Here is a 21883-nt window from a genome sequence, read left to right as displayed (position 1 = left end):
ATTTTTGCTAGTATGCTTGGGATCATTGTCCTGTTGCATGACCCAGTTTTGGAAAGCTTTAGCTGACAGATGGCCTCACATTAGAGATCAGTGAACAGTTTGGTTCCTTTACGCCAAGTTTTTGAAAAGGTTCAATTCGGAATAGTATAGATGATATCTGAACCAAATTGCCTATAATTGCCCTAAAAATTGGTATACAACACCAGAATTTATAGAAAAAGATGATATCTCCATTATTTTTTTTATACATTTTTTCTTGGCTCCCTACCCTGAGCTCTTGAATGCAATGACAACAATAGTAAATCATGTCAGTGACACTGGCAGACATAGCTATGGGTAAATGCATGGTTGACAGTCTTAACAATGTGTTCAAAAACATACTGTGCAGTCACATTTGTTATGCTTTTTCATATTATAAAGTTTTCAAAAATTGTCCCTTATCGGGGGCAGATGGTGGTTAAACCCACAAGGTGTTATGGGATAAAATTAATTAAAAAACAAACAAACAGGGGCTTCTTGGGGGACTAAGTATCCAAAAATTATGACCTGATGTGGTCAGAATGCCTGCCCATACAATGCACACAAGTGTTAATTGTCAGAAGAAGAAGTCAATCAAGGCTAGAAAAATTCTCCCTTTTAATTGGGAGAGCAGCAGTACAGTATGGATGTGGAAAGGGTAGGGTATTAGAGATATATAGTCAGGATAGTAGCAGCAGCAGAAGCAACATAACAGATGGAACATTAACAATAGTATATTATCTTTCTATGGGTAGTAGTAGTAGTTGTAGTAGTGACAGTAGTGTAGCATTAATAGTGGTGGCAGTAGGGGAGCGAGGAGTAGCAGCTGCAGTGGTGGTGGTAGCAGCAGCACATGGTACATGTTGGCAAGCAGACAGTAGTAGTGGCATAATGGTGGCAGTGGCATGATGGTGACAGCAGCAGCAGCCATATAAAACATGATGGTAGGTAGGCAGACAGCAACAGTGGCAAGTTGTCGAGGCCAGATCTATTCATTGGCCTCGGCCCGAGGAGTGTGAAAATACTCCCAAATCCAGGCTTGGTTCCTTTTGACAAAAGTGATGTTGAGGAGACAGAACTGGCTTCTGTTGCTGTTTCTGCTGCTGCAGCTTCTACTTCTTGTGGCAGCGAAGAGGTTGGAGCAGGGGGTGTGGAGAGAAGCCTCCATCTGCTCACTGAAAGCTGCAGATAGTTGTGTACAAAGTGTTTCCTTGTAATAACAAGTATATATAATAATTTTTCACCTCCCTTTCGGGGGGAGTAAAATATTCCCCCATTTTGCTTTGATAGCAAAGGTCTAAAAGCATGGCTGTCCAGTAATCATCAGACTGCTTGATGTCAATGATACATTTGTCTGTGTGTAAGCAAGTGAGCATATAGCTCGCCATTATGGCCATCATGCCTCAGGATTCAGATAAGCTGCCACTGCCTGCCCACGACACAACACATGCTCCCTGCTAAGGTCGTCTTGCGCATGACAAAATTATTCAAGGCTTTCTGTTGCTCATACAGACGCTCTAGCATGTGTATTGTTGAATTCCAGCGAATTGGAATGTCGCAAATCAAGGAAAGCGTTCCTCGCTATGTACAAATGGCTGAAAAGCGAGGACAGTCTCCTGGACATTGTCAGCTACTTGCGCAAACTGATGTACTTTAAAAAAAAACAAACTGTGCACTAGGTTAATGTGCACTATGCAAGGAGCATGTGTTATTTTCCCCAGGTTTAGCATGGCTATGATGCCATCTTGCCGAGATGGAGTTGGTAGAGAGACAGTCAGCGGGATGTTTGCTGTGGGTGCCGAGGACTGGAGTTGAGGAACTCTGCTCTAGTCGAGCACACTGCCAAAACGTCTGTTTTTATAGATGAATGTTGTATAAGTAAGTGCCTTTTGAAGGTGCTGTCATTCATATGGGCTGTCACATGGTAAAGCAGCGATTGTGATGCTGTCGGGGCCTGCAAGTCCCTGCAAATTCCTAATGAAAGAAGTGACAAAGGCATGTGGCAGCACCCTATTGCTACTTAAAGTGCATCTGTGAAAATAATTTAAAAACGGCCAGCCCCTTTATTGAAGGAGTACCTCATTAAATACTTTACTATTAATCAGACTACTGAGCAGCTACAAAAAGTATCTTCTGCACTGGAAGACTTGGTACATCTATGTAGTAAAGACACAACTAATTGATTTCAGTGGGCACTGTGTTACTTCATTTGTCCTTCAATAGTGCTGCAGGGAAACTCAACACTTGCGTTAGGGTACCCTCACAGTAAACAGAAAAGCTTAGAAGTTCTAGAATAAGGGGCACTTTATATGAAAAGGAATTAACAAACGCAGAAAACACGTTTTAAAAACATTTTCATATATAAAAATATCTCACACTAAATGAAAGTGTCCACTGAAGTCCAAGACAGACAAAAAGATATATAGATGGATTCAGCAAGGAACTATTTTCACTCAATATATATTTAGCTCTGGAATTCCTGATGTACACTCCACTGGGAGAATAATAAAAATCCTCACAGTAATCATAAGCATCCCTAATACCTTTATATCAGATGCAAACCACTACACAATAAGATATACGAACGCATCCGTCACTACAAAATCTTGATTGTCATAGACGCATAAGGTTCATTTGAATGGAAATAGCTCATAACTCAGTCTGGGGCCCTGGCATTTCTAAAGACAATTCAAATGATATATTAACATGAGTAAAACTAATGATCCACATTGAATACACATGAATATTTACAATATAATAGTCATAGCTGAAGGACAAAACAGAAATATTATGTTATTTATTTCAGAATAAGATGAAATGCAAAGCATTTATCTTTTAAAATTGATACAGTATATTCATTATTGCATATTCATTTTACTTTAAAATAAGTAGGTTGTTACAGTACGCATAATTAAGACATTGCAAGTATAATAATATATGTGGGATGAACAAATTTCTTAAAATTTGTTTTAGGTCCAATTAGCAGAATTTTGGAAAAAACATATTTGGATACAAATTGATTGTACCCAAATCAAATATGCTCTAATTGCCCTGAAAGCATACTTGGTGCCCACAATAAGGATAAATAGTACCCCAACCAAGGTCTCTTAGGCAGCCAAACAAATTTTCTCTGCTTAGCTCTGTTTAAAGGGTACTTACACAAAAAGAACTATATTTACGGTATGAGACATTCTGTTTTCCTTTTTTTTTTTTTGGAAAGGTGCCTAACTTGCATGTCTAATTTCCAGAGAAGCGCTATTTGGGGACATAAAACATAGCAATAGATTAAAACATCTTAGAAAAATGCACTGATTGATCAGTTTGAACCCAAAGGAGCATTGATGTACAATACTCTGCACACATACTACACATACTAGGTATTGTACATAACAAATATAGTACAAACAAGATAAATATATATTGCACAGAAACCCAGAATAGCATATAAGCCTCTCACTTTATTTGATTCAGGCAAAATTGATTTGTACCAGAAGCAAATGTCTTCAAAAATTTGGCAAATCAGACTTTAAACAAATTTAAGGAAATTTGCTCATATCTAATTCTTCCCTATTAAAGTCATAGAAATATGCATCTATATCTCTGTAGATGGTAGAGAAAGAAATGGTAGGAATTATAGTGGTGGGTGTATTATAGTGCATTACTTAGGGAAATTACTAGTACTATATGTACTGGACTATTTTCAAATACTTGTGTGCATTAACCCTTAGGATAGCAGCGCCGTACCTGTATGGCACAGAAATGTGGGACATAAATCCCAGCGCAGTACAGACATAGCGCACTGATCAAAGGCAGGGGTCCAGCTGTCACTGATAGCCAGACCCCTGCTGCATGCAGGGGTCAGCGCTGACCGCGGCACATGCAGTATCCTCACGGGTGCCGGTGTCCATGGGGTCCCCGCACTACTGTGACAGTGACCCCATGGCAGGAAAGGCAGTCCGATGCCTTCCTTAGGCATTGTGGCTGCCTTCCAGCAGAGCCTGTCAGAGCCTTCCCTCTGGATCTCACAGGCAAGCAGGCTGTAAGAGTATTACAGTGGTAATACACTTACAGCCAATGCATTACAATAAAAAAGTATTGTAATGCATTGTAAAGGGGATCAGACCCCCAAAAGTTGAAGTCCCAGAGTGGGACAAAAATTAAAGTGAAAATGAAAGATAAAAAAAATTAAGTAAAAAAAATAAAATTATTTAAAGTTTCAAGTAAAAAAAGCATTATTTTCCCAAAATAAAGTAGAAAAAAATAGGGAAAATAAGAAAAGTAGACATGTTAGGTATTGCCACATCTGTATCGACCGGCTCTATAAAAATATCACATGACCTAACCCCTTAGGTGAACACCGTCAAAAAATTAAATAAAAACTGTGCTAAAAAAACAAGACACTAAAACATGATTTGTTTTGCTTCAAAAATGCTTTTATTGTGTTAAATGTAAAAAAATTAATATAAAAGTACATATATTAGGTATTGCCTTGTCCATAACAACCTGCTTTATAAAAATATCACATGACCTAACCCCTCAGGTGAACACCGTAAATTTTTTAAATAAAAACCGTGTAAAAAAGTCATATGCACCCCAAAATAGTGCCAATCAAACCGTCATCTCATCCCGCAAAAATGATACCCTACTTAAGACAATCACCCAAAAAATTGAAAAAGTTTTGGCTCTCAGAATATGGAGACACTAAAACATGATTTTTTTTTTTGGTTTCAAAAATTATATTATTGTGTAAAACTTACATAAATAAAAAAAGAATATATATTAAGTATTGCCATGTCTGCAATGACCTGATCTATAAAAATATCATATGACCTAACCCCTCAAGTGAACACTGTAAAAATAAAAAAAACTGTGCTAAAAAACATTTTTTACATCACTAAAAGTGCAACACCAAGTGATCAAAAAGGGATATACCCCCCAAAATAGTACCAATCAAACCTTCATCTCATCCTGCAAAAAATTAGACCCTACCTAAGAAAATCGCCTGAAAAAAAAACTAAAAAAAAAAAACTATGGCTCTCAGAATATGGAGACACTGAAACATGATTTTTTATGTTAGCTGTTATTGTGTAAAACATTAATAAAGTATACATATTAGGTATTGCCGAGTCCGTAAGAACCTGCTGTATAAAAAGATCACATGAACTAACCCCTCAGGTGAATACCGTAAAAAGAAGATATATAAAAACGGTGTAAAAAAAAAGCTATTTTTCGTCACCTTACATAACAAAAAGTGCAATAACAAGCGAACAAAAAATCATATGCACCCTACAATAGTACCAATCAAACCGTCATCTCATCAGGCAAAAAAGGAGCCCCTTTTATAAGACAGTCACCCAAAAAATAAAAAAAACTATAGCTTTCAAAATATGGAGACACTAAAAAAACATTTTTTTTCAAAAATGCTTTATAATGTTAAACTGAAACAAACAAACAAAAATAAGTAATATTTAGTATTGTCACATCTGTAACAACCTGCTCTATAAAAAAAGAACATGACCTAACCTGTCAGATGAACACTATAAATAACAGAAAATAAAAACGGTGCCAAAATGGTTATTTTTTGTTATCTTGCCTTTACAAAAAGTGTAATATAGAGCAACCAAAAATCATGTGTACCCAAAAACAGTACCAAAAATACTACCATCTTATCCCCTAGTTTCCAAAATGGGGTCTTTTTTTGGAGTTTCTACTCTAGGGGCGCATCAAGGGGTCTTCAAATGTGACATGGCAGCTTAAAATTATTCCAGTGAAATCTGCTTTCCAAAAACCATATGGCGTTCCTTTCCTTCTGCGCAATGCCATCTGCCCGTACTGCAGTTTACGACCACATATGGGGTGCTTCTGTAAACTACAGAATCAGGGCAATAAATATTGAGTTTTGTTTGGCTGTTAACCCTTGCTTTGTTAGAGGAAAAAAAAATATTAAAATGGAAAATCTGCCAAAAAAGTGAAATTCTGAAATTTTATCTCCATATTCCATTAATTTTTGTGAAACAACTAAAGGGTTAACAAAGTTTATAAAATCAGTTTTGAATACCTTGAGGGGTGTATTTTCGAAAATGGGGTCATTTTTGGGTGGTTTCTATTATGTAAGCCTAACAAAGTGACTTCAGACCTGAACTGGACCTTAAAAATAGTGATGAACGGCAGGGGCAATATTCGAATTTGCAATATTTTGTAGAATTTTGTAGAATTTTCATTTCAGCCCCAGTTTTCTACCAAAAATAAACGTTTTGGCTAAAGAAAGTCTATTGCAAAATTGTTACCTATCACTTGCCCGACACTTTAGCAAAAAAATAAAAAATATGACAGTTATCCTTTAACCGATTTGATAATTGTTTAAGGAGTGTTGTGAGTGCTTTGACCCTAAATATGTTTCATAGAATTTAGAAACACATAGCTTTGAAAATGAAAAAAAAAATAAATTCCCTTTAAAATGTTTCTTTAGCTCCAGATTTCTTATATTCACATAGGGTAACAGGAAAACATTCACACCATAATTTGTTACCCATTTTCTTCTGATTATAGCAACAACTAAAATATGGTCATAAATTACTGTATGAGCACGCAGTAGGGCTCAAAATGGAAGAAGTGCTTTACATGGCTTTTGGAGGACAGATTTTCAGAGACCATGTTGCATTTGAAGATCCCCTGAGGTACCCCTACAGTTGAAATCCCCAAAAAGCAATCCCAATTTCTGAAATTATACTAATGGGATTTTTAAATGGGTGAAGTGAGCACTTTGGTCTAACAGATGTTTCATAGAATTTAGAAACAATTGGCTATAAAAAAAATTCAAGAAAATGTTGATTTTAGTTTTCATAAGGGATAGCATGCGAAAATCAGAAAGGAAGTAGCACCATTTGGCTTTTGGGTTTTGCTAGAATAATTTTCAGGAGCCATACCGCATTTATGGAGATTATTATGTACCCCTACAGTGGAAACCCCCCTAAAAAGTGAACCCCTTTTTACAAACTACACACCCAAGGAATTTTTAAAGGAGTTCCCAACAGGAATTTAAAAAAATATATAGAAACCCTTGGCTATAAAAATGAAAAATTATATTTTTTAAAAGAAAGGCCCAAGTTTTTCATTACAACAGGATAAAATCACCCCACAGTTTGTTTCCCATTTTCTCCTGAATATGGCAACACTCCAAATGTGGTTGTAAAGTGCTATATGGGCACACAGAATGGTTAAAAAAAGAATGAGTGCCTTGTGTATTTGAGGCCTAGTTTGGTGATTTATACAGCATTGACCCATAACGTTTTGAAACCTCAAGATGTAAGCCCATTTAGAAATCACCACGTCACACAATTTACCAATGGGTGTAGTGAGCACTATGACCTATTCAGTATTTTGCAAAAGTAATTCACAGCAGATGGTAGAACATGAAAAAATTCAAATTTTCCACAGATATGCCATTTCTGTTATATGTTGTGTCCAGCTTGTACTAGTGTAGCTTCTTGGTTTTATAATAACCCTATATATTGCCCTAATCTTTTGCCATGACATACCACAGGGCTCAGGAGTAAAAAAACATTTTATGCATGTGAGGCCCCATGTGATGATTTATATATCTTCTGCTGACAACTGTAGAAGTGTGTGGTGAAATAATAAATGGAACCACCAAGAAGTGACCCTATATCAGAAACTACACCCCTCAAGGTATTTGAGTTTAATGAGTATTTAGACCCCATGGGTGTTTTGCAGAAATTAATCAGCAGGGGACTGTGCCAAATGAAAATGGCAAGTTTTCCACAGATATAGCATTTCAGTGCTCAAAATGTTGTGCCCAGCTCGTACCATCTGAGACACATGTGAGATGGGGAAACAGCTCTCCTTGTCTGAACACTGTTTGTGTAGATTAAAAAATAATCTGGACTGACATTCTGCTGTTTGGTCGCAAGATGTTGCTGTTTCCTAAACATAGCTACAGACTGCATATATTTCCATATTCATGATAGATGGAGTTACACAGAGCCTGGAGAGGAAGAGAAAGGAAGCAGCCATCTTAGAGGGAGCTAATACTGAGGAACTGTGTCAGCAGAGGATACGACGGCATCCAGGGGTGAAAGCATCCCGCAGTGACCAGAGCTGCAGCTAAGTGAAGCTGATCATGTCCAAGACCCTGATGCTGTCCAGAGGAAGGATTAATGCTTCCAGGAACACTGATGAGAGCTAAGGAGCAAAGCTACATACACTGCGGGACCACATGCCTGTTGGAGAGGCATTTGTTCTGTTCAGAGTCACCAGCGGATGCAGAGCATACCCGGGTCGGTAAGATCGTGCACGCACCTCATTATAGTGTTGACGCCTAGAGACTGAAACCAGACCTGTAGTTAGTTAGATAGGGTCTCTGTTTGTGTCAGGCCACAAGTCTTGCTATTGTTCATTGCAAGGACTCCATAATTTAAAGTGACATTTCACACTGGAGAGCTGATAAACTTCCCACAAACTCAAGCCAGGCTGGCGTTTTGCTCAGAAGGAATACTCGGGCAAATGCTACAAAATCAGTTATGGGAGGGGGAATACTGTAGAACTTTGTAAGATTGTAAGCTATTGTGACAGGACACTCGACGAGGGGCAAGTCAAGAGTTCCATGGCAAATTGTGCCAGCGCTGGTCACAGGTCAAGCCTGCACAACCAGTAGTCCAGGGGTTTCTGGCTTCACAGAGCATCCACATCGGCCGTTAACCCTATGTAGTCGGACATCTGTCAGTCTAGGGGTTCCGTGAGGCTGGTTTCGGAGAGCGGCTGTCGATGGGTTGGCTCATATCCAAAGTGTCCAACATATCTTCAAACCGCCCTCTTCTTGCAGGCCCGGAAGGGGCTGTGGGTGGAAATGCAGCATATCTCACAGCAAGGCCTGGAAATGCTGCATTCTGCCAGCCCTCTGTGATGCTGTTAACATGGCCGCCATTTGGTGTTTGTACCAAATTTTGGTGTTTGTACCATAATTTGGTGTTTGTACCATAATTTTTTTACACTTGAACATTTGGGCCACAGAAGCCTGCCTTGTGCCAGATGAACGCGACAACGGCACAGTTAAAGGTAGAGTGAAGGACAAATGGGAGGAGAAGGAGAAAAGGCAGTACGTGGAGCACCAGGAGTGTGGCTTTGTGGGTTCTGATGGCATTTCTCCCACTGGGCTCGGTGATGGGAGGCCAGGTGTATTCTTAAAGCGGTCTTCAGTAGGTGAGTGTTGGGCTTACCGTGACCTATGCATTGACAGCAAAGGCTGCAGATGGCAACACTATTATCAGCAGCGGACACGTTAAAAAAGCCCACAGTGCGGAGCCATGTGCTGGCGCGCATGGTGGATGGCTTGCTCCAGATACATTTTCAGTCTGATTTTTGCCTCCTGTGCACTGCGAGTTCTGCCTACTTCTCCTCCTTCTCCTCCCTATCTGCTGCTCCATCTCTCCCTCTGAACTCCCCACCTCTTCCTCTCTTGTGGGCACCAACGTGACGTCAATTGACGCATCATCATCGTCACCTTCACCACCACTGACATTAGAGATCCCGGAGTAGGCAGGAACAGTGCGGACCACCTCTTCCTCATTTGATGCCAAGAATGGCTGAACGTCAGTAAGGTCTGAGAAGGGATGGGAAAATAATTCCTATTACTCGAGTGGAGGGACTATGGTGGTGGTGGTGTCTTTGGAAGTGCACACAGCAGAGAATGAGGAGGGTGCAGATACAGAGGATAAGGAGGGTGCAGAAGCAGAAGGCTGAGTGAGCCACTCAACCAACTCTGGTGCACCCTTTGAAGTTATTGCACGAGCCTTCTCCAACTTCCCACTTAGGCTATGGCCTGGTGCACCTGCCCGACCCCTACCACCCCTGTGGAACGGCCTGCCTCTTCCTCTCCCTGTCATTTTCTAAATGCCCCTCTAAATGAGTATTTGGTGGAAAAAGGTATCTAGAAATAGCACCCCTCAATGAGTATTTTGTGGAAGAAGGTATATGGCACCCCTCAATCAGTATATGGCCGAAACAGGTATATAGCACCCCTCAATCAGTATTTGTCGGAAACAGGTATATGGTACTCCTCAATCAGTATTTTGTGGAAGCAGGTGTATCGCAGCCCTCAATCAGCATTTGGTGGAAAAACGTATAAAGCTATACCACCCCTCAATCAGTATTTTGGGGAAGAAGATATATGGCACCCCTCAATCAGTATTTGTCAGACACAGGTATATAGCGCCCCTCAATCAGAATTTGTCAGAAACAGGTATATGGCACCCCTCAATCAGTATTTTGTGGAAGCAGGAGTATCGCAGCCCTCAATCAGCATTTGGTGGAAGAACGTATATAGCTATAGCACCCCTCAATCAGTATTTTGTGGAAAAAGGTATATAGTACCCCTCAATCAGTATTTGGCGGAAACTGGAATATAGAAACCTTCAATCAGTATTTGCCAGAAACAGGTATATAGCACCCCTCAATCAGGATTTTGTGGAAGAACGTATATCGCACCCCTCAGTCAGTATTTAGTGGAAATAGATATATGGCACCCTTTGATCAGTATTTTGTAGAATAAGGTGTATTGCAGCCCTCAATCAATATTTGGTGGAAGAAAGTATATAGCAATAGCATCCCTCAAATACTATTTAGTAGAAAAAGGTATATGGCACCACTCAATCAGTATTTGGCAGTAACAGGTATATAGCACCCCTCAATCAGTATTTGGTGGAAACAGGTATTTAGCACCTCTCAATCAGTATTTAGTGGAAACAAGTATATGGCAATAGCTCCCCTCAATCAGTATTTTGTGGAAGAAGGTATATGGCACCCCTCAATCAGTATTTGGTGGAAACAGGTATATATCACCCCTCAATCAGGATTTTGTGGAAGAAGGTATATCACAGCCCTCAAGCAGTTTTTTTTTGGGGCAACAGGTATATCACACCGGTTGCAATTAGTTACTTCAATAGTGTTTGTCCCTCCATCTAGCTGCGGTATCGCAGCAGAACTGCACACCACTGCTTCACAATACAAACACACTATAATATAATATCTATCTTAGAAAGTATATTATAAGTATATCACACCCCTCTATATCACACCTATCGATGGCACACCTATACCAGTCCTTAAAAGGACTTTTGTGGCCCTATTAGCTAGCTTTTGGTGTCCCTAACTGTCCTTGCTCCAAAATGCAACCTCTCCCTACACTGGCAAAACACATAATGTAAAATGGATGCCAGATTGGGTTCTGTTATAAGGATGGGGGTGTGTCCATGGCGCATGCGAATATCACCATATGTTCACATGTTCGGCGAATCGCGAACGAGCACAGTTCACAGCAAAGCGACCACCGGGCGAAACGCAAGGCCATCTCTACCCAACAGTAAAGGGTGAGATTCTGGCAAGAATTGGGGGTAAATGTGTTGGTCCGGGCCCAGCGGGTGCAATAGTGGGAATTTAACCGGGCTGAACCCGCAAGACCTCCGTATTATGATATATTACACCTGTTGAATAAATGGCTGCAGCCTGACGTGCTGAGTTTCTCTGCTATGCTGGACCATCTGTTGTATGTATTCTGGAGGGCTTTGCCATACCCTCTCCAACACTGGATTGGCAAGGTGTCTCCTGGTAATGCCATTTAGATGGTGGACCTGGTGGAATGCTATAAGGCTACCAGGAATTTACAGGGGTGGGTTTTTCGGAGGGGGGCAGTCAAACCCCGGAAATCTCTACTCCTAGCCCGGCGACTTGTGCCAACAAAACCCGTCTGGGATGTAGCCCCTACAGACCAAGCTCCGATAGTCTGCTGGCGGTGCCAGGAGCCTGGCCACGTAAGGGCTGACTTTCCCCGTAGGGCTGAGTCCATGGACACTAACTATGGCTATCGCCACTCATTATATGCCAGGAAGCTGTGTGACTCCTGTACCCCAGAGACTATAGACAGCAACCACTTGTGCCAGGTGGAAGTAGGAAACACTCTGGCGGTGGCGTTGCTGAACTCTGAGAGACTAGTGTCCCTGGTAAGGGCTACACTGTTACGGCCTGCTGAGTATACTGGCCATAAAGTTAGGGTAATGTGTATTCATGGAGACTTACAAGACTACCCAACCACTATAGTGTCTCTATCCACGGTTGCCGGCAGGTGGACCCACGAGGTGGCCGTCGCCACCAATCTACACTACGAACTTATAAAAGGGAAAGAATTCCCATGCTTCCTTGCACTGTGGCCTGCTATGAGAGTGACTGATACCCATGAGACAGTAGTAACCTTAGCAAAGTGGCCCAGCTCAGGGGGGAGACCAGAACCCTGGGAACCTGAAACCGAAGGGCCAGCGGTAGGGGTGACCGCCATTCGGTGTAAGAGGGGGAGTCAACCCCGCTAAGGGTGATGGTGGGAAACATGGAGGTCCTGAATTGGCAGACCTAAATGTCTCAGGAGATAATTCTGGTACCGCCAAACATCGTTCAAAGAAGCATATTCAAAGAAGTGGAAGAGTTTTGTAAGTCTTGCCCGACCTGAAAGATAACTAGCCCCCAGCCACATTTCTGTAGTCCCCTGGTACCTCTCCCGATTATCGAGGTACCGTTTGACCGAATAGCTATGGACTTTATAGGCCCAGTACCGAAGTCCTCCAGAGGGCATCAACACATCTTAGTCATTCTAGACTATGCCACTCGGTAACCAGAGGCGGTGCCACTCCGACATACCTCGGCCAAACTCATAGCTAACGAGTTAATGGTGATGTTTTCCCAAGTAGGACTACCTAAAGAGGTTTTGACCGACCAAGGGACCCCTTTTATGTGCAAGGTGATGAGGGAACTCTTTAAGTTGCTGCAAATAAAACAACTACGGACGTCCGTTTACCATCCGCAAATGGACGGTCTGGTAGAACGGTTTAACCAAACATTAAAAAATATGTTGAAAAAGGTAGTGCCTAAAGATGGGAATGACTGGGACCTCCTTCTGCCCTATCTCATGTTTGCAGTACGAGAACTACCCCAGGGCTCTCCTGGGATCTTGCCTTTCGAACTGCTATATGGCAGACACCCTCGGTCTCTTGGACGTGGCCAAAGAGGGGTGGGAACAACAACCCACTCCACATAAAAGTGTCATTGAGTACGTTACCCAGATGCAAGATCGGATAGAGACAGTGTTGCCTTTTGCTAGGGAACATATGGAGGCAGCTCAGCGAACCCAGAGTCGGGTCTATAATCAGCAGGCTTGGGGCCGGACCTTTAACCCGGTGATCGGGTTTTGGTTCTGGTGCTGACTATGGACAGTAAGTTTCTGGCTAGGTGGCAGGGGCCCTACGAGGTACAAAATGCAAACTACATGCAAACTACAAGGTGAACCAGCCAGGGTGGCGAAAGCCGGATCGGGTTTACCATGTGAATTTACTCAAACCGCGGAAAGATAAGGAAACCTGTACAGAAGACAGCCCGTGGCCAGGTTTTCTAGAGGATGAGGTACCGGCCCCTCTGTCTGATGCAAGAGAAGTGGCTTCCACAGTAAAAATTGCAGACAGCCTCTCCTCTAAACAGACTCAGGAGGCCAGGGAGTTTGTAAGTCGGAACACAGATGTGTTCTTGGACCTACCTGGACGCACTTCCATAATCCAGCATGACATTGTCACTGAGCCTCAGGCAAAAGTCTGGTTAAAACCATAACGGGTACCCGAAGCTCGGCGACAAGAGCCATCTCGGAGGAGGTGCAGCTAATGTTGCAGCTAGACATCATAAAGTGAGTGGGCCAGTCCTATAGCATTGATACCCAAGCTAGACGGGACGTTGCAGTTTTGTAACGACTTTCGTAAACTTAACAATATTTCTAAGTTCAACGTATATCCCTTGCCCCGGGTGGATGAGCTAGTCGAGAAGTTAGGACAAGCACGGTACTTTTCTATTTTGGACCTCACGAAAGGGTACTGGCAGGTGCCCTTAATGGAGGCTGCCAAAGAGAATACTGCCGTCACCTACCAAAAGTGCAGGCTGTAGTAGACTCCCTTGGGAAGGCTGGACTAACCACTAACCCGAAAAAATGTGCAATAGGGTTAGAGGAGACTAAGTACCTGGGGTATGTCATTGATCGTGGAGTCATCAAACCCCAAGTAAACAAAATAGAGGCGATAAGAAATTGGTCTCGACCTGTCACCACTAGGCAAGTAAAGTCATTCCTGGGAATAGTGGGCTATTACATGAGGTTTGTTCCCCAGTTTGCTACCGTGGCCATGACATTGACAGGACTCTTGAAGGGACACAAGTCAGGGATGGTTTGCCGGGATGATCGGGCGGGAGAGGCTTTCTCCACTTTGAAGTCGGCCCTGTGTTGGTCCCTGGTTTTGGTGACGCCCGACTTCAAAAGGGAGTTTATAGTACAGACCGATGCCTCCGAAGTAGGCCTCGGTGCTGTACTGTCTCAGGAAGTCAACGGGGAGAAGCATCCCATTGTCTTTCTCAGCCATAAGCTCACCCCAGCCGAGACCAGGTATTGTATTGTGGAGAGAGAGTGCCTGGCCATCAAGTGGGCACTCGAGTCTCTCTGCTATTATTTTTTGGTGAGAAAGTTCTGCCTGGTGACTGACCACTCCCCTCTCAAATGAATGAGCCAGGCCAAGGACAGAAATGCCTGGGTCACTCGATGGTTTCTGTCCTTACAAAACTTTATGTTTTCAGTGGAACACAGGGCAGGCCGGTTGCAGGAAAACGCGGATGCCCTGTCCCGGGTACACTGTCTGGCGTGTGTTACCCTCCCTTTGTTCAACCCTGAGGGGGTGATGTGACTCAGCAAGAGGTTTTGTCTGGGAAGGCAGGTATTTTCCTCCCAACATGTGCGGCTGGGCTGATTTCCAGCCAGGTGAGGGCAAATACCGGACCGGAGTTTAAGTGCCGGTCCGGGTTTTGGCAGCACCTGGCTGTCCTTTAATAGGCAGCTGGGATCAGCAGCTGAGTCTCGTTTTTTGGGATATGAGGTTTTGTGCCGTGCTGGAGGGCTGAGAGATGCACGCTGGGGAAACAAGCCCCCTAAAGCCTGCTGTGGACCGCTGGAGATAGAACTGCCAACAAGGTGATTTTTTGTTCTGTGGACTTTCCATTGTGTGAACTTACACCAACACTGCAAAGTGTTGTTTTATTTTTGCCTTATGTGTAAATAAACACTGAAGTTTAGCTTTACAAACAGTTTTTTGCCTCTGTACTGCGTCCGCTTACCCTGCCTACCAGAGCGAATTCCCACAATACATACATGCTACAGACATAGTACTGTGATGTCACAACAATACTTAGTGCACCAATCAGTAATATCTACTCAGACCTGATGAAATGTGAAGTTGCATGTATTGCACAAAAAATATGCGCATCATTCGTGCCGATTTACCCAATCGCAAAAATAATGACTGGAGATTACGAATTTTAGAATTTACAAATTTTTGCTCATCCCTATTTGTAACTCACAATCAGTTTTGAGCAGGTTTGATTGTAGATCAATCCACTACGATTACATTGTCACCATAGATGTGACAATCACAGTGACAGAATAACTATAGGCAGATAATTGTTTCTTAACTAAAGAGGCTTAAATCTAGAGAGTGTACTACAGAACTGTTTTTAATTCTGCATTTGATTAGATTCTGTGAGCATTCTACAATCTACAATATATGCTAAAGAATCCTATTAGTTCCATATAATAGATGAATGCTTAGCTCCATACAGATAATGGTTTATAAATGGGCCTACAAAAACATATCTTCTATCATGTCAAATTAATTACATGCAGACAATAAAGCTTTATTTTTCATTGACATCAATGTTCAAACTAGTAAATACTAATTACATTTTATTACAAATCTATTTATTCTTTTCCTAAGTTTCAAAGAACAATGTGTCAGAATAGACTTTCAATTAAACTGTCCAATTAAACTCCTTACCGAGAATTATGAAGCCAGTGCACAGCTTATAGTCACTTGATATAGCCCATACATTAAGAACACTCTATAAATTGTTTTATATTAACTTATGCTTAATTAATAGGTTTGTTAATTTCATTGCAAATTATACATTGTTTTAGTGTTTAAAATTATGAGCTAGTTTACAATAGATATGGGAACAGAAAAAATATTAAACTCTTATTAGAGTGTGATATGGGTTGAATGGACTTTACAAAGCAAGGCCTGTCCTTAGGATAGGTCCTCAATGTACTGTATGATTGGTGGGGGTTGAAGCCATAAAATTTCCACCAATCAGCAGAAAGAAGGAGATACAGTAATTAATGTTGTTATATTACATATATTACAAATTGGGAAATCTGTGATTAGTATCAGGTACTTTTTGTGGCAATATATAATATGAAAGGGTGAAAGAAGCCAGTAAAATAGCTCACATTACACTGTAGTAGCCTGTTTGCTCTTTTTCACAGAATTTATTGTTTTTTAAACGTTGCATTCTTTTTTGCACTCCACTCTACCCTACCCTAAAGGTGCTGATAAACCTTCAAAAGCAGTTGGCTAAACTATCCATCAGTCAACAGATAGCTATTCTGACTCCCTCCCACTCTCCCATACATATACACACTGGTTAGGCTGAGCATGTATGTTTTTTAAATGAGTAAGGAGGAGGAGGTTGGTGCCAGACACTTCGGGCCATGGCTTATCTAATATAGGAATAAAAGGATTGGGGGGTAAAATTAAATTGCCTGATTCTTCTCTCCCAACATCATTTGTTGGGGGAGAGTCAGGAGCTCTCCATACACATTAGATTGTAAGTCAGTCGCACCAAATGTATGGTGGCCCTAAGCTCATGCCATTTCAGAATCTGATATGATGGCTGCTATGACATAAGCCTGACATGCTGTTCATAGAGGATGGAATGAAACTGCTTATATCAAGCACAATCTTCTCTTGACCTCCACTATTTATAAGACATTGGGGGATATTTATTAAAGGGGCTGTGCAAACAGTTTATATTGATGACCTGCACTCAAGATAGATCAATATCTGATAAGGAGGGGTCTGACAGCATGCAACCCCACATACCAGGTATTTGAAGAGGAGGTGATGCTCCATGCGAGCGCTACTTCCTCTTCATTACAGTGGGCATCATCTCCCGTGCAGCGGTGGTGCAGTGTAATTACAAGTTTTCGCTCTATTCAAGTGAATGGAGAGACTACTTATAATTACAATGCACTTCGCAGATTTCAGAGACGATGGACAGTGTAATAAGTGGGAAGTAGCTCTAGCATGGAGTGACGCCTCCTGTTTAAATAGCTGATCTGCAGGGGTACCGGGTGTCAGACCCCTGTCTGATCAGATATTGATGACCTATCCTGCATAATCCGTTTATGATTGGTGTTTTATAAGTTGGTCTTAAACTGTGGTCCATTGGCATCAAATATGCCACAATTAGTAAGAGGTGCATGCCACTTACAAATTGTGGCACATCTCGTCCCATCAGTGATCCAGAACTAAAATCAGCAACAGCTAGGTGCTGACATAAATCTTAGCTGTAATTAATGGAAGTTTTCTGACATAAATTATAATAAATGTTTCAGGCCCTACCTCTTCCTGTCTACTTTTTACTAGTGATGAGCGGGAGGTGCCATATTTGATTTTGCGATTGAATATTTGTCTTATATTCGTCTAAATCGAATATTCGTCATTATGCTATTTATCGCGAATTATATGCGATTTAATTAATCGTGTATTGCGATTTTGTGTATTTTACAAATATTCGCCATATTGCTATATATTCTTGTTTTAGAATATGACGAATATGACGAATATTCTAATAAACGAAGTTATAGCAATATAGCGAATATTCGTAAAATACACATATAGACTGAAATTTCACTAATGTAGTGCTGTAATCTATTATTTTTTTTTGTATAATTTTTTTTGTCTCTTTATGAATCAGAAAGAGACAAAAAAAAATTGACAAAAGAAAAAGATTATAGCACTACATTAGTGAAATGTCAGTCTATATGTGTAATTTACGAATATTTGCTATGTTGCTAAATATTCTTGTCTTACAACATGACGAATATTCTAAAAAATGAATATATAGCTCTATATCACATATATTCGTTTTTTAGAATATAATTTTTTTCCCCCCAATTAGCACAGTTATTGCCCTTCGGCATAGTCCTCCCCGACAAGCGTCCCCTTCACCATGGGAACGCCTGGTGGTTAGAATATACCATCGGATCTGAGTTAGATCATGAAAATGGGGACACTTGAAGTTAGAATATACCGCCAGGGGGCTGTGATCCTCGCAATTAACCCCTCAGATACGGGTTAATTGCGCGGATCACAGCGCCCTGTGCGCCCTAACTTCCCTCCCCAGTATTAAAATAATTGGTGGTCAGTGGGCCCTAACCCCCCTCCCCCCTCAGTATTAAAATCATTGGTGGCAGTGGCCACAGGGTCCCCCTCTCCCCCTGGCAGTGGTCACATGGTCCCCCTCCCCCCCTGGCAGTGGCCACAGCGTCCCCCTCCCCCCTGGCAGTGGCTATAGGGTCCCCCTTTCGACCCCGTCATTGGTGGCAGCAGGCAGTTCCGATCGAGTCCCAGCGTAATGGCCGGGCTTCGATCAGTACACCTCTGAAGTTCTGGCTGCCATGGTTAGTTAATCACTCAGCAGCATTTACTTACCTGCGGGGCTCTCCTCCTTCTGAGAACTCACAGGTCTATGCGGCACATTGCTGAAGGCATATGCGGCGCATAGACCTGTGAGTTCTCAGAAGGAGGAGAACCCCGCAGGTAAGTAAATGCTGCTGAGTAGAACTGCCTGCTGCCACCAATGATGTGGGGGGGGAGGACTCTGTGGCCACTGCCGGGGGGGAGGGGGACCCTGTAGCCACTGCCACCAATGATTTTAATACTGGGAGGGAGGGGGGGTTAGGGTGCACTGGCCACCAATTATTTTAATACTGGGAGGTGGGGGGAGGGCACACAGGGCGCACCTGAGGGGTTAATTGCGTGGATCACAGCGCCCTGGCGGTATATTCTAACTTCAAGCGTCCCCGTCACCATTGGAACGCCTGGTGGTTAGAATATACCATCGGATCTGAGTTAGATCGTGCAAACTCAGATCCGATGGTATATTCTAACCACCAGGCATTCCCATGGCGACAGGGACGCTTGTCGGGGAGGAGTAAGGGAAATAACTGTACTAATTGGGGGGGAAAAAAAGAATATTCTATAAAACAAATATATGTGATATAGTGCTATATATTAGTTTTTTAGAATATTTGTCATTTTTTACCATCTAAATTCTTGATTCCTCCCTCCTTCTTGCTTGTGGGCCAATGAGTCATTGGCCTACAAACATTTTAAGCAGGAAGGAATCATGTGTTCAGATGGAGAAAATGACAAATATTCAATATAACGAATATATAGCACTATATTTGCAATATTCGCGAATTATCCAAGTTGCGATATTCGCGATTAATATTCGCTATGCGAATATTCGCGCTCAACACTACTTTTTACAATAGTGGCAAGCCTGGAAGGAAAAAACTGGCTTGCAGAATTTATTTTTTATTTTTAGTGTCTCTATTCTTGTGCTATGGACTTGATAAGTCTTCCCCATACTGTAATTTGACTATTTCACTAGGAAAACAAACAAAAAAAGTAATGATTATTACAGTAGGGATACTACTAAGCATTGCTCTAATCTGCAATGCTTAGTTAATATTCATAAGAAATATTAGGTGCTTGCTCCTTATACCCCCATATTATGATTTAGTGTGCATGATTGCACGTCATAGGCAGGGGGTTGTCTGTGTTTTGAGGCAATATTTCACCGCACTTATACTGTTCATTATCAATCTCCTTACCTAAGCCAGCTATTAAATAGGTATTTAGGAGTCAACAAAAGGCTGTCACTTGTCTTATGATTCAAATTTAATATCATCTTTTTTTTGGTACCTTATTCGGTATTAATGTACTTTCTTATGAATATTCACTAAGCATTGCAGATGAGAGATGACGCAATTTATGTGTATCCCTACTGTAATTATGAAATAATCTTCTTAATTGTATCTAATAAAAAGTGAATTTTTTCAAGAAATTTGATATTACTCATTTATCTCAGATTTTTATAATTGAGTATTCCGGTTAAATGTTGAAGTAATCACATTGTGGATCGAGTATAGTATGTATCCCTTTAATAGTAGACAAAGGTGACAAAGAGGTGAAGGACCTCTTATAAAATAAATTATGAGCAGGTGAAACAAAACTTTGCAAGCATATAATATTCATGGGCATTAGTAGGGAAGAAAACTAGAGAGACAAGCTATTAGTTTGAAAAGCAGTGCAATTGATGGACCTTTTTAACAGTACATTAGATTCTAAAAAGGTAAAGTGCTACAATTGATAATGAAAAATTTATGGAAGCTTTAGTTTGAAATATAGCATCTAAAAGACCATAACCTACAATATAAGCTATTAAATCATTTATTGTGTCAAACATGTTTTTATTAATATACAATTCTTTAGTCATTTAGGTAAAAAAAAATATTTGATTAGTTATGATTGCTGGTCACAGATTAAAGAGAATTGTTCCCACATGTTCTCATAAGAAATGCCACCTGCTGGTACATTTTACATTAATTTGCAGTAAAAACATTAGCCATAGGGAAATTGTTGGGATGAATGTTGAAGGCTGTCAGGCTTTTATTTTTCTATAAGTTGTATTACTACCTGGACCTTTAGAATTTCCATCAAAATGTTTAAAAAAAACATTATATAAAACTACTACTCAATGTTGTTTTCTTTCTATAAATGGGGCACTCTGAGAGTATCTATGGACAGGAAGAGGACATGAAGAAAACATCTAATTGTTAGAGGTGCCATCAGAAAACTATAAATCCTTAAGCTAATTAGAGAAAACGGCTTGGCAGAGTGTATTCAAGGGTTCACTCTGCCAAGGGTAGACTAATGTATCTTTAGGCAGGTTGACCAATAGACACAAGGACTTATAGATGGTTAATCAAGGGGGCCTGTCTCTCAGGTCATTGATACTTCAGTGCTCTATGGACTATTTCCTGGAATTCAAAGTGTTGGAGCAATCCAGGAGGCCTGGTGCCATATTCACTATTATAAAGAAACTATCTAGCTAGCCAGGAATTGCCTCATTTTTAGGAGGGGGAGCATTTCCATCCCTGACTATAGCAGGCTTATCCATAGCCTGTTCAGACACTACTCCACCCTGGACTAAATGTATGTAGATGAAAAAGAGGATTAATAAGCCTCTCCTTCCCCTTCTCCAATTTTTGTGTCAGTTCTTCAATAAAGCTTCAGGCATGTGATTCTCCTCCTTATCCCCTCTTCCGCATTCCCATTTCTTATTTGTTTTGCTTTGATGTTGTGGTATGTTTATTTTGAGTGATTAGGAATTTGAGTATAGTGTAGGTTATCATGTAATGCATATTGTACTGTTGTGCTATATATGATGAATGTTAGTCCTAAACTAATGAAAGCATCAGAAGTGGAATTCAATCCATCAAGTTTAGGAAAAATTGGATTTGCCATGAAGCCAAATTTCCTTGCGCTTTGTGGTAACAAATAATTTTTGCGAAAATGGTGGGTAGAGTTGTCTTATAAAGAAAGAAAAAATAAATACTCACCTCATACGTGCAGAGTCAGTCTGCTTCACTGAGCAGTCTCAGTCTGCAGGTCTTTTCCACTCAAGAGAGGAACAGACTTCCTTTGGGTGAATAAGGGGATCAGGTGAGTGATTATTTATTTATTTTGAACCCAAAAGGTCATATTGCACTAGCGTATTACCATTTTTAACTATCATTAGACGGGTGCAATTCTGTTTAAGTGATGACCATTAGAAATGGTCCCATTGATTAATAGGCTGAAAAGGGTTTTAA

General features: G+C 41.1%; 1 protein-coding gene across 1 annotated transcript in view; it reads right to left on the bottom strand.

Moving 5' to 3' along the window:
• Positions 1-21883, bottom strand: part of NRG3 (neuregulin 3) — a 1396490-nt gene that overhangs the window by 695001 nt on the left and 679606 nt on the right. The gene's annotated exons all lie outside the window — the stretch shown is intronic.

The sequence above is a fragment of the Bufo bufo genome, chromosome 6 (assembly GCF_905171765.1).
Source record: "Bufo bufo chromosome 6, aBufBuf1.1, whole genome shotgun sequence".
Taxonomy (NCBI): Eukaryota; Metazoa; Chordata; class Amphibia; order Anura; family Bufonidae; genus Bufo; species Bufo bufo.
This window is presented reverse-complemented; position numbering and strand designations above follow the sequence as displayed.